The sequence below is a fragment of the Otolemur garnettii genome, unplaced genomic scaffold (genome assembly GCF_000181295.1).
Source record: "Otolemur garnettii isolate 467f Iridium unplaced genomic scaffold, OtoGar3 scaffold00196, whole genome shotgun sequence".
NCBI classification, from domain to species: Eukaryota; Metazoa; Chordata; class Mammalia; order Primates; family Galagidae; genus Otolemur; species Otolemur garnettii.
This window is the reverse complement of record NW_003852591.1, coordinates 1,128,030-1,141,303: the sequence shown is the minus strand read 5'-3', so window position 1 is coordinate 1,141,303 and position 13,274 is coordinate 1,128,030. Positions and strand designations below refer to the sequence as shown.

The window sequence follows — 13,274 nt, the reverse complement described above, 5'->3', positions numbered from 1 at the left end:
CAAACTGGTTAACATAGCCTTCATATCATTTTCTTGGTTATTGTGTTAAGTATTTGTATTCTACATTTAGAAAGATTCACATGTACCCTTGTAAGATGAATCATAGGTGTGGTCCCACCAATCACCGTCCCTCTACTCATCCTCTCCCGTCTTCTTAAAAAAAAAATAAATATAAGACAGTGTCTTATTTTGGGGTAAACATGGTATTAAAAAGGGATAGATTATACTTTCAAAAGCATTTTTGAAATGCGATTAGTTTTGGCTTGACTGCAAAATTAAAGAGAGATGGAACCTTCAGGAAAATCATTAGGCAGACCTACCCTGCCTCTTCCCCAAACCAAAGTCAGGATCTCTGTAATTAAAAAGACATATAGAAAATGACCTCAAAAAGTTTCCTGCGAGACTAAGTCTCCCAGGTGCAGGGAATGAACAAGAATAAAACAAATACAGCAGCCTGACCCAACTGAAAAGGCTGTGTAAGGTAAGGCAAAAATGGAGTGATACAGTGAACGGAAAATTATCAGAGAGATTAAGTGAATGAAAGATGTACAATATACATAAAAATGAGACATAGAATAAAGATGAGAAATGTGAAGTAGAAACTCAAAAAAAGAAAATATGAACAAATACAAAGATCAATGTTCTTCAGGCGAGGACCCATTTTTCACCATTCTCACCAACAGCTTTAAAAATGTGCCAGTCTGATGATGTAAAGCCTGAGTACTCTTTGCAGGGAGAGACAGAGAAGGTATGGTTCACAGGGGGAAAGGGGGGGAAAGTACCATTAACTGAAGAATTAAAGCAGGGGTCCTCAAACTTTTTAAACAGGGGCCATTTCACTATCCCTCAGACCGCTGGAGGGCCAGACTGGGGGCCCTGGGACAAGTCGGCTGCTAAGCAGGACAGGCAGTGAGGGCAAAAACACCCAGTAGGCCGGATAAATGTCCTAGGGGGGGCTGCATGTGGCCCACAAGCTGTAGTTTGAGGACACCTGAATTAAAGTATGGGAAGGTACTAATAAAAATCTGTCCAAGTAAACAGATTTTATTTTAGAATTAAGTAAACAGCTATGCTGAATAGAGAAAGGGGTGAAAAGAAAATGCCAAGGGTTAGAAATTATGACGTCAAGGGCAGGGGAGAAGACTGCTCCTATCTTTAAGTGTTGTATTTGTAGGAACAAAAGCAGGCCTCCATCGATTTAATTTAAAAAAGAAGAAAATTTATAAAAATCAATTCATTTATTCACATTAGACCCAAGAAAAGTGGGTCTATGGTATAGAGAATCAAAGGAGGGAAAAGTTAATTACTTTGTAAGTTATAAAAGAAAATAGTAACAAAGAGGAAGAAAAAATATTTAACATTTACTGAGCACTTTCTGTGTGCAGGGACTGTGGAAAGCACAGTGTATCATAAGAAGAAAATGACCAGCAATGTACGCGAGGTCAGTAAGGACACACAGGACGAGTACCTATGATTGCTGGACAGTTAGGAAAGCTATGGCCTGGCGGCAGAAGTTCAGGGAAGAAAAGAGTGTGTGCTATAGTGGAGAGGAGTGAATCAGATCACACTGCCTGGTGGCGTAACGCAGAACCACCACAGGACTGAGCGTGTGTACCGAGGACAGAAAGAGGACCCGATAAATGCTTTAGTTCAGCGATTACACCCTGACTCCTAAGAAGACAGAAAAGGAAATAGTTCACAGTCACTGAACCAAAAGGCACTGATTATAATTCTTAAGGATTCATAGTTTAAAAAAAAAAAAAAATCTTACTAATGCGAGTATGCAAACAAACAAAAACTACTTCAACTTACTGAAAGAACCTCAGGCTGGACACAGTGACTCACGCCTGTAGTTCTAGCATCTGGGAGGCTAAGGTGGGAGGATCATTTGAGCTCAGGAGTTCAGCCTAAGCAACAGCAAGATCCCATCTCTACTAAAAAGAGAAAAAACAGCTAGGCATTATGGCAGGTGCTTGAGAGGCTGAGGTAGGAGGGTCGCTTGAGGCCAGGAGTTTGAGGTTGCTAGGCAAGGCTGACTCCATGACACTCTAGCCTGGGCAACAGAGTTGAGACTCTGTCTCAAAAAAAAAAAAAAAAAAAAAAGACAGAACCTTAGTTTGTATCCAAACAACAAAAATCCAAGCAGCATAAACCAAAAGAAGACAGAAAATTTTAAAGGAGCCATTTAGTAAAATTCTAGTAAGAAAAATAAAACACCAGAAAGTGACACTACAGGGTGTGAACTTTAAAAGCATCAAACCTAGGTATTATGATAAAATAAATAATTGTACTAAAAGATGACATTTTGTGTCAAGTAGCAACAAATGAAATCAAGGCAAAAACTGAGATATAAAAAGAGAAATGAACTAAAACCATCATGTTGCTGCTAACTAGAAAAACATTTCCCATGGGTCTGCTCTAGGCCAGGTACTGTTCTTAGCACACAGGCCACTGTGCAGTTTGAAAGCGATAAAGTCCCTGCCCGCCTTCCATGAGGCACAGTCTCGGGAGGGAGACAGATGACAAATAAACAGAAATAGATTTTGATATGCAGAGAAGAGTAATAAAGGCAGGAGAGAAAGGGTGTCAGGAATCTCAGTTCTCAACAGGGCTCAGGGAAGACATGAACTGAACAGTGGACCAGTGGAGATAAGGCAGCCAGCAAGCACAGTCACTGGCCCCAGCACACAAAGACGGTCAAAGAAACGATGGGATTAATTACACCGACGTCTGCACCCTGAAAATAGGCTCAGTGTTCTAGTCAATTCATTGTCTACAGTATGAATATGAAAACTGAGAAAACATTAAGTACTTTCAAAAAACTAAAATCTATTTATTTTAAAAAGACTTTATTTACATTATGCAATCAAACAGTAATTTGTGTAATTGTCTAGTAAAACCAAAACAAAATAACAACTAGATGTTACACCAAACTGAAATACAAGAAGAGATTACTAAGCATTCTGGAACACTGGAAATCAAAATTCCTCAACTACTGGATGAAGCCACAGTCATACACGGAGTTCAACTTATAACTTTTAATACAAATGATAAACTAAATATTCAACTCACAACCACAGAAAAGTAGAGGAAGATGTACATAAAAATAAGCAAAATTTAGTAAACTGTAACAAAAAAAGATAAAGTGAGTAAATAACAGAATTCTTTGATTAAAAACAATACAAGTTTTCTATTTCTAGAACTCACATTAAAAGAAATCAAAGCCCAAATTGGAAATTTAAAAATATAGAGACTAGTAAATAATTTTTAAAATACGAAAATGAATGGGTAAGCAAGGACTTAGATAATTTCCTATTAAAAACACAATCACGCAAGTAAAATAACAGAAAAGACCAAAAAAGCTAAAGAAGAAACAAAATATTAATAATAAAATATCCCCAAATATAGAAGACACAGAAATTGCTGGCAATTCTTTCCAACTTTAAGAAGTTTTAATTTCTCTGCTAAATTAAAAAGTGATATATTATACGTGTCCATACAAATATGAAAAAATACACAGGACAAACTAGCAGGTTACCCAAACAATGCTAAGTTAAATGGGCTCTAGTCTCAACATTCAAGATATTAGAGAACATTTTTTCTATTTGCTGAGAATTTACTATGTTCCTATCACTGTAGTAACAACTTCGCCTGTATTAATGATGTATAGAAATGAAATTTTAGGCAATATTATTAAATCTGCTAATCATATATGTAAATACAATAAAAACATAAAATCATTTGATAGACAAAGTAATAAAAAAACTATACATAAAGTTTGATAAAAATGGGTTCTATTTTTGATAAACATATTTATTTTAAACATCTAAAAATGATTATTAAAGACTAGAAAATTTGGTGTCTTAAAATGAAATAATAGAAGTATTAGGAAAAAATACACAAAATTACCATCATTTTTCTGAGGTCATGAACATGATTTCAATTACAATGACTATATTATCTCCAGCGTCTAATATATTATCAGAAACGTAGATGTAGACAGTTGAGTAGTACATATGCTATGAGTGAAAGAGTTTATACAAATTTCCAGAAAAAATATTACTATAGTTCTTTTAAGTGACAACTATGGCTAACCTGTGTTCCATAATGAGAATGCACCATTTTACAATATATTTTGTTACTCAAAAACATGATAAATTGAACAAGAATAGGAAAATGCCATTTACAAGAGAAAATATATGGATAGAAAATATTTCACCTTGCTACTATAAAACAAAAAAAATCAAAATGATTCTTTACTTGTTTATTAACAAAAAAATTTTTAATCAACATTAATCAATACTGGAGGCCAGCAGCAGTGGCTCATTCTTGCAATCTTAGCACTCTGGGAGGCCAAGTTGCGTAGACTGCTTGAGACCAGCCTGAGCAAGAGCGAGAGCCCATCTCTACTAAAAACAGACTGGGCATTGTGGCTGGTGCCTGCAGTCCCAGCTAATGGAGAGGCTGAGGCAAGAGGATTGCTTGAGCCTAAAAGTTTGAGGTTGCAGTGAGCTATGATGACACCACAGTACTCTACCCAGAGATACAGAGACTCTGTCTCAAAAAAATAAATAAATAAATACTAGAGAAATTGACAGAAAAAATTGTATTTTCGTATCTTGCTGGCAGGCACTGTGAATTCGTATAATGCTACTGGATTTCGCTTAGCTTCACAGGGCATCAAAATGTGAAGATTCTAAAGAAAATAATCCAGAACATTAAAAATTAATCTACATAAATATAGATGTAACTACAGCATTAATAATAGCAGCCCAAAATGGAACTAATTGTATAAATGGAAGATGGTTAAATACATTGTAACACTAAAGCAATTTTAAAAGTGATATACTGGCCAGGTGCAGTAGCTCATACCTATAATCCTAGCAGTTTAAGAGGCCAAGGCAAGAGGATTGCATGAGGCCTGGGGTCAGACCAGCCTAAGCAAAAGCAAGCAAGACCCCCATTTTTTCTCTACAAAAAATAGGAAAATTAGCCAGGTGTGGTGGCAGGTGCCCATAGTCCCAGCTACACAGAAGGTTTGAGGCAGGAAGATGGCTTAAGCCCAGGAGCCACAGTGAGGCCATTGCACTCAAACCTGGGTAACACAGGGAGACCTCTCAAAAAAAGTGATATACTATGTGGGAAAAATTTTATGATATATAAGTAGAATACGAGGCTCGGTGCTTGTAGCTCAGTAGCTAGGGCGCCAGCCACATACACTGGAACTGGTGGGTTCAAATCCAGCCCAGGCCTATCAAACAACAATGACAACTACAACCAAAAAATAGCCAGGCTTTGTGGCCAGCCCCTGTAGTCCCAGCTACTTAGGAGGCTGAGGCAAGAGACTTGCTTAAGGCCAAGAGTCTGAGGTTGCTGTGAGCTGTGACACCATGGCATGCTACCAAGGGCAACATAGTGAGACTATCTCAAAGAAAAAAAAAAAAAGGGAAATATGAATTCACATATATCATGGTCACTGTTCACACATTTTGAATAATAAATCATCTTAAAGGCATTTTAATCGCAAGCAAAACAAACTCAATCTTCCAGATAGCTGCTAAAAAGAATTCCATTTCAGAAGTACATATTTATTAAATACATTTTAAATTTTTATTTCAAAGTATTACATTCAAAATCACATTAAGGAAGACTCTAAAACACAGTATTTGTTATCCTAATATCTAAGTCATCCCCAAAAAATGACAGGCAGTGACTGAAGGATATCTGAAGAATTTGGGGAAATTTTTTTAATTTACTCTGGGAGATAAAGATTCAAGGGAATTCAAAGTGCACAGGACCTCCAGATGTATCTCCTAGGTACTGTATTCTTCACAGCAGGTGTGCAGACACTGTCCATCACCCACCCCACATCCCACCTCACAATTATTCCCTAACGACAGATTCTCAGTCTGTTCAGGCAGGCGTGGAACATACCTCCGGGGTCCAAACATTCTCTAAGTGAATGTGGACTCTCCCACCCCTTGGCCAGTGACTGGTGTAGTGCTAACTGCCTCTTCTGTTCTGATCAATGAAAAGTGTACAGAACCACTTCTTGGCTCTTAGGCTAAGATCAAGTGAAAAGTAAGCAAAAGTCTACAGCATGCACTTCTGAGCAAACTATAGTTTTCCTTGTATAAAAGAACAGTTTCAGCCCATCTTTGCCCACCACTGTCTTACTCCCCTCTCTTCTTTCTGGAATACAGGATGCCTAGAAGAACATGGGCACCATACAGTCATCAAGCCAGCAGGAGGGCAGATACCAATGGCATTAGAGAATGAGAGCCAGGGTTCCTTGTGGCATCACTGAGCATGGGGACCAGCCCTACAGTGTTGGCTTCTGAAGCTGCTTTTTACATGAGAAAATAAATTTCCATTTGCTTAAGCCACCTGAATAGTCTTCTAATGCTTACAGTTGACCACATTCTTAACAGATGCAACAAATCAATTTAGACATGTAGTAGGTCACTACAGAAGTTTTGGGACAGACTATGTTATTTGGTGCTGGCCACATGCACCCAGACTGATGGGTTTGAACCCGGCCCTGCTATACAACAATGACAACTACAACCAAAAATAGCCGGCGTTGTGGCACATGCCTGTAGTCCCAGCTACTCGGGAGGCTGGGCTTGCTGTGAGCTGTGACACCACAGCACTTTACTGAGAACAACACAGAGAGATTCTATCAAAAAAAAAAAAAAAAACTTCTATAATGATCTGTGTAATGATCTGTGATTTTTACTAATACTTTCAATCTAATATTTACCAAAAATAGACAATATTTTGACTAAAGCAGCAGCTTAGGTATGTGAAAGTAAAATGAACAAAGGAATAAAGAAATGCTAGATTATAATACGATTTTTAAGATACGCCTCTAAATTTAGTTCTTACAGTGATCAGAGACTACCAAAAATATGCAAATATCTTACACATGAAGCAAAACTGGGTATGTTAATGAAATGAAGTCTCCCTCTCTTAGGCTCTATTTCAATGATTATCCAAGGAAAAGTACTTCATACCAACTTTAGTTCAATAAAGTAAATCTTCATACAGAAAGAATAAGCTTACATAATTCTCCTTTAAATGGAGTAGGCTTCTTTTCGCAACAGTTAGAAAACATGCTTGGGGAAATTTAAAAATTGTATTTTACATTTGGTAGAAAAAAATGCAAAAACCTCTTTCTTCGGTATGTAAAACAGAATTGGGTTCAAAATATTCTAGCGAGAAAGAATCTAAGCCCACATCTCCTGGTTTAAAAGAAAATTGTTCTCTTACTCAACCCTTAATTATTATACAGATAAAAGGGCCCCCGTATTTCGCACGAACATCTCCGTGAGCTCTAAATAATAAAATCGTGAATCCTTGACAATATTTTAACATAATCTTAGAAATTTTCCTAGAAGAGTCTAATGCCCCTGGAGAAAGAAAAATCTGTAAGGAGTGCATTTAATAAGAAAAGCTGGAAAAGAATGAAACTGTAATGAAGACTGAGCAGAAAATGAAAATGTTGACATCTGTTGCCGGTACACATGCATCCAGAAGGCTTTAGAAAACTAACAAGCGAGGAGACTTAGATTATCTTGATTCACAGACAGGACCTGCACGGCAAACCCCCCACGTGTGCACGTACACCAGCTCACAGCGGCCATGACCTGTGCCCACCGCCCACGCCACTGCTGATGAGAGTTCATTAAATGAAAGCACAGGGCTCCTGCCGACCTCCCGTAACAGAGAACTGCCCTGAAACACACTCAAGTTCTCCGCACGCCCAGTTTCCTACTGCCTCCTACAAACCTATTACTCTTAATGAATCCACAAAATTAATGGAAAAGGTAAAAACCAGGTTCATCTTTAGGAGAGTACTGTTCTTCATGTATTAACAGTCATAAGATCATTGAGTGTCTCATTCAATGTCTCCTGGGTACTCGAGTAAGAGTATTCCTTTGCCCAGTGTTTTTCAGTCTATGCCCTGATACTCATTGAACAGATATCTGTTATTTAACAAATATCTGAGGCACCATTCTATGTGAAGATACTGCCCAAAATCTTTATATTTACTGTGTGAGACAGAAGATAAACAAATAAATATAGGACGGTCAGAGCAGCATAAGATACTTAGGCTTTGAATTTAATAAAATGTTTTTGGCCTATGCTACCTGGAATATTAGTTTACAAATCATGAGACAACTGATTTATGTATCACAAATCAACACTTTTAATAATTACAATGTAGGTTGGCAGTATTCATCTTCCAAAAAATTGAAAGCATTTTCCTTTCACAATTGATTTATATATGTCTAAAAAGCTGAACTTGCACAGATTAGAAAATTAGCAGTTATCATCATAAACTATGCCAGAATCAATATTTTATGTTCTATTTGGCAGTCAACTTGAGCCTAATGCTACAAGCCAGGCCTACCCCCCCCAAATGAGGTAGGTTCCTTTATGTTACATCTCAAGAGTCAACTTTCACTACTGGACCTCTTTAAACAAAGTATAAACTATTATAGGAGTCAGCCTAACTGGTTTAATTTTATTTTACTTTGTGTGTTTTTTAATTTGTATATTCAATGAAGTAGTTTTACAAGGACCCAAGTTTATCAGAACTTAAACTTGGAATTTAAGGACCGAGTGCTATAGCAAAGTTGGATGTTAATAATTACGTGCAAGTGGCCACTGTGCAGAGAACTACAAACATTCTTATTCACAAACAGTAGGATTCCTTTTTTTACAAAATTAGTTAAGTGGTAAGGGCTTAGTTAGGGATTAATACAACGTCAAGAAAAATTGAAATAATGAATGAGAAAGATTTTCTATGAGTAAATTTAATGAAAGAGATCACAGAAGAAAATGTTAACCGATTTGTTTACAAAAAACTTTAAAACATTCGTATATTAAGTGGCAAACCATAACTAGTTTTAAAAAACTACAACAAATACAACACAGGTTGATTACACTGAATATATGCCAAGGGTTGTTATAAAGTAAGATAAAACACTAAGAATCCAAAAGAAAAATGAGAAGGGAAGTATTCGTGGGCAATTTTGCAAAAGAAAAAAATAATTAGCTGAATATTTGAAAAGATGCTTCTATTTGATAAACGCGTACCCAGTGCTATGGGGCTTCACCGTGATGTGCTCTGCTGATACTGCGGCTTTTACTAACTGAAGGTGTGTGGTGACTCTACACCAAGCAAGTCTATCTGTGCCATTTTCCCAGCAGCAAGTGCTCACAGTGTTGCTGTGGCACATTTTGGTAATATTCCCAACATTTCAAACTTTTTCATTATTGTTGTATTTGTTACTTTAATCTGCGACCAGTGATCCTTGACGTTACCACTGTAATGGTTAGGAGTAACTTGAGTCTCACATTCATGTCAGACACAAAATTAACTGATCAATGTTGTGTGTGTTCTGATTGCTCCACTGACTGCCTGTCTCTCCCCCACCCCTTTCTTTGGGCTTCCTATTCGCTGGGACTCGGTAACATTGAATTAGGTCAGTTAACACCCCTACAATAGCCGCTAAGTTCAAGTGGAAATTGAAAATGTAAGGAAGAGTGGCACATCTCTCACTTTTAAATCAAAGGTAGAAATGAGTAAGCTTAGAGAGGAAGTGCCCACAGGCCCCAAAGCTAAGCCTCTTGGGTGTCACTCAGCCAGGTCTGAATGCAAAGGAAAACTTTCTGACTGCAAATTAGAACTATTCCAGGGAACAGAGAGTTGGTAAGAATGCTAAACAGTCTCATTGTCGATATGGAGAAAGTTTTAGTGGTCTGGACAAATGAAAATCAGCCACAGCATTCCCTGAAGCCAAAGCCTAATACAGAGAGAGCCCCTACTTCTCTTCCGCCCTATGAATCAGAGAGGCCAGCAAGCTGCAGAAGAAAAGTCTGAAGCCACAAGAGGTTTGTTCATAAAGCTCAAGGAGAAAAGCCACCTCTGCGACATAGAAGTGGAAGGTGGAGCAGCAGGTGCTGATGGAGAAGCTGCAGCAAGTCATCCAGAAGAAATAGCCAAGAGCACTCATGAAGGTGGCCACACTGACATATCAGTGTAGACAAAACAGCCTTCTCTTGGAAGATGATGCCATCCAGGACTTTCATAGCTAGAGAGGAGAAGTCATAGCCTGGTTTCAAAGTGCCAACGGACAGCCAACTCTCTTGAAATGGGCTAATGCAGCTGGTGGCTTTAAGTTGAAGTCAGTATTCACTTACCACTGTGAGAATCCCAGGCCCCTTAACAATCACGCTACTCTAATCTACCTGTGCTACAGAAACAGAACAACAAAGTCTGGGTCTGTTTACAGCAGGGATTACTAAATATTCTAAGCAGATAAGGAGAACAGGAAGGAAACATCCAACTCACCAAAACAACTTTAAAGGAATAAAATCAGAGGACATTGTAATTTGTGAACTGTTATCTTTTTCTTATCAATATAAAAATGAACAAAGTCCTCACTGGCTGTTTGTAAAGAAGGTCATCTGTGGGCAGTTTTACTGAAGAATGTCGACACGTGAGGTTTCACAGTGGGGGAGGACTGACGGGGGGCTAAAGACTTAAAGCAACCAAAAAAGACCATCTTTTCTCACCAGCCCACACCAGGAAAGCAGATATACATTTTTAAACTTTCTTTTTCCTAATCTTTATATTTTTTAAGACTTTGGTGTTTGAATTACACAGTTTTCTTTAAGGTTAGCCACTTTTAAATTCAATATCATGCCTTTATGCATGCCAAGAAAACAGTACCATTTAAAAAGAATGGAGGGGGCGGCACCTGTGGCTCACGGAGTAGGGCGCTGGCCCCATATGCTGAGGGTGATGGGTTCAAACCTAGCCCCAGCCAAAATAAATAAATAAATAAAAAGAATTGAGGCATCTAAACTTCCCGAAATGAATGTTTAAAGGTTTGAAGACAAGATTGGATTGATAATTAATATTAAGACATGAATCTGTTTCTCCAAACTACTTTTGCCAAACAAAAATAACATTAGTAGGTATTTCTATCAAGTAGAATAAGCCACAGATTATAACATTAGGGAAGAAAAATTATTTCTCCAATTGTTACTACATTTGAAGAGACTGAATAGAATATTCCACCTAGACAGGCCAAAGCTCAAAGTCTATAATTGGAGGAGGCTATGAATTTCTTTTTTCTTTTTTTTTTTTTTTTTGAGACAGAGCCTCAAGCTATCCCCCTGGGTAGAGTGCTATGGCATCATGCTCATAGCAACCTTCAACTCCTGGGCTCAAGCGAGTCTCCTGCCTCAGCCTCCCAAGTAACTGGGACTACAGGCGCCCGCCACGACGCCCGGCCATTTTTTGGTTGCAGCCATCATTGTTGTTTGGTGGGCCCGGGCTGGGGATTCGAACCCGCCACCTTAGGTCTATGTGGCTGGCGCCTTAGCCGCTTGAGCCACAGGCGCCGAGCCGAGGCTATGAATTTCAAAAGAACCTTACCCTAAAGAATGTTAAAAAGACAAGCAGAGCCATCTTTTGCTTTTTTGATTGATAACCACCAACATTTCCACTAGGAACAAAGGAGATTAGGCACTCAAATTCTTCAATTAATAAGACTGTATTAAAACTTTATCAACTACTGTGCAAAGGTCTCAGTTTAAGAAAGCTGATAAGCATTGTATTATTCAATGAATCAAACAGTGCCACTCTAAAAACTAGTCTTACACACATTTGGATATTTGGTATTTATATAAAATATATATATATATGGCTTGGCGCCTGTAGCTCAGTGGCTAGGGTGCCAGCCACATACACTAAAGCTGGGGGGTTCGAATCCGGCCCGGTCCTGCCAAACAACAAAGACAACTAACCAAAAATTAGCCAGGCGTTGTGCCAGGCGCCAGTAGTTCCAGCTACTTGGGAGGCTGAGGCAAGAGAATCACTTAAGCCCAAGAGTTTGAGGTTGCTATGAGCTGTGATGCCATGGCATTCTACTGAGGGTGACATATGAGACTCTGTCTCAAACAAACAAACAAACAAAAATTATATGACACAGGGGAGCCCTAAGCAATGCGATGTGATCTTGGAAGCACACAGATCTGTGGAGTAGGGGTGGACCAAGGTGAAAGGCTCCTCCCTACACATTTAAGGTATATTTTTCCTTAATTCATGGATCTGCTCAGATTATACTGTTAGCATTTTCCAGGAAAAAAAAAGGGGGGGAAAGAAAAGAAGAAAACACTCTGAGGAACACCCCAAGCCCATCTTTAGGCCCAATTCAGACCTTCAGACTAACACCCCCTGGGCTCCCTAAGGGTCCGGGGGGCAGAAGAGAAGCCGATATGGTTTTTCCTCTTCTCTCATGACTGTTTTCAACCTAACATGTCTCAGGGTTTAGCTCCATGGTGATGGGAGCAGGAGAAAAATATAGAAACACGGAAAGAACAAATTCCCTCGGCATATTTTAGGGTTTCTCATGCAAAGCTTACCATGAAATTATAGAAACACACAGTTGAAAATAGATTCTTATAACTGAGTAATGGTGTAAGATGAACAATCTTCCCTTATAAAAGCTTTTGAAAATCTGCTACATTACCAGGAGAAAAAAAAAAAACACTGGAGTTTTAAAAAATTATTATTTCCCAATGTAAAGAAAATAGCAGAAAACATATTCCTTATTTAGAATGAATTCAGGGCTGAGCGCAGTCACTCCCACCTATAATCCTAGCAGTCTGGGAGGCCAAGGTGAGCTGATTCCTTGAGCTCAAGAGTTTAAGACCAGCCTGAGCAAGAATGATGACACCACCACACTCTACCCAGAGCAACAGAGTGAGACACTGTCTCAAAAAAAAAAAAAAAAAAAAAGGAGCCCCTTCATAACAACCATCTTCTGATAAATGATCATTTTTTCAAAAAAGAAGAATGGGCCAGGCATAGTGGCTCACACTTGTAATCCTTGCACTCTGGGAGGCTGAAGCATGGCTTGAGCTCAGGAGTTTTTGACCGGCCTGAGCAAGAGTGAGACCTCATCTCTAAAAAGAGCTGGGCATGTGGCAGGTGCCTATAGTCCCAGCTAATCCCAGCTACTCAGGAGGCTGAGGCAAGAGGATCACTTGAGCCCAAAAAGTTTGAGGGTGCTATGAGCTATGAAACCACAGCACTCTACCCAGGGTGATAGAGTCAGGCTCTGTCTCAAACAAACAAATTAATTAATCAATTAAATGTAATAAGAGACATAATAAAAACCTTTTTAAAAAATAAAAAAAAGAGGGGCAGTGCCTGTGGCTCAAGGAGTAGGGTGCCAGCCCCATATACTAGA

The 13,274-nt window shown here is 38.6% G+C and overlaps 1 protein-coding gene across 10 annotated transcripts in view; it reads right to left on the bottom strand.

The window, feature by feature from the left end:
- SIPA1L1 (signal induced proliferation associated 1 like 1) overlaps window positions 1-13,274 on the bottom strand; it is a 385,188-nt gene that overhangs the window by 176,947 nt on the left and 194,967 nt on the right. The window lies entirely within an intron of this gene.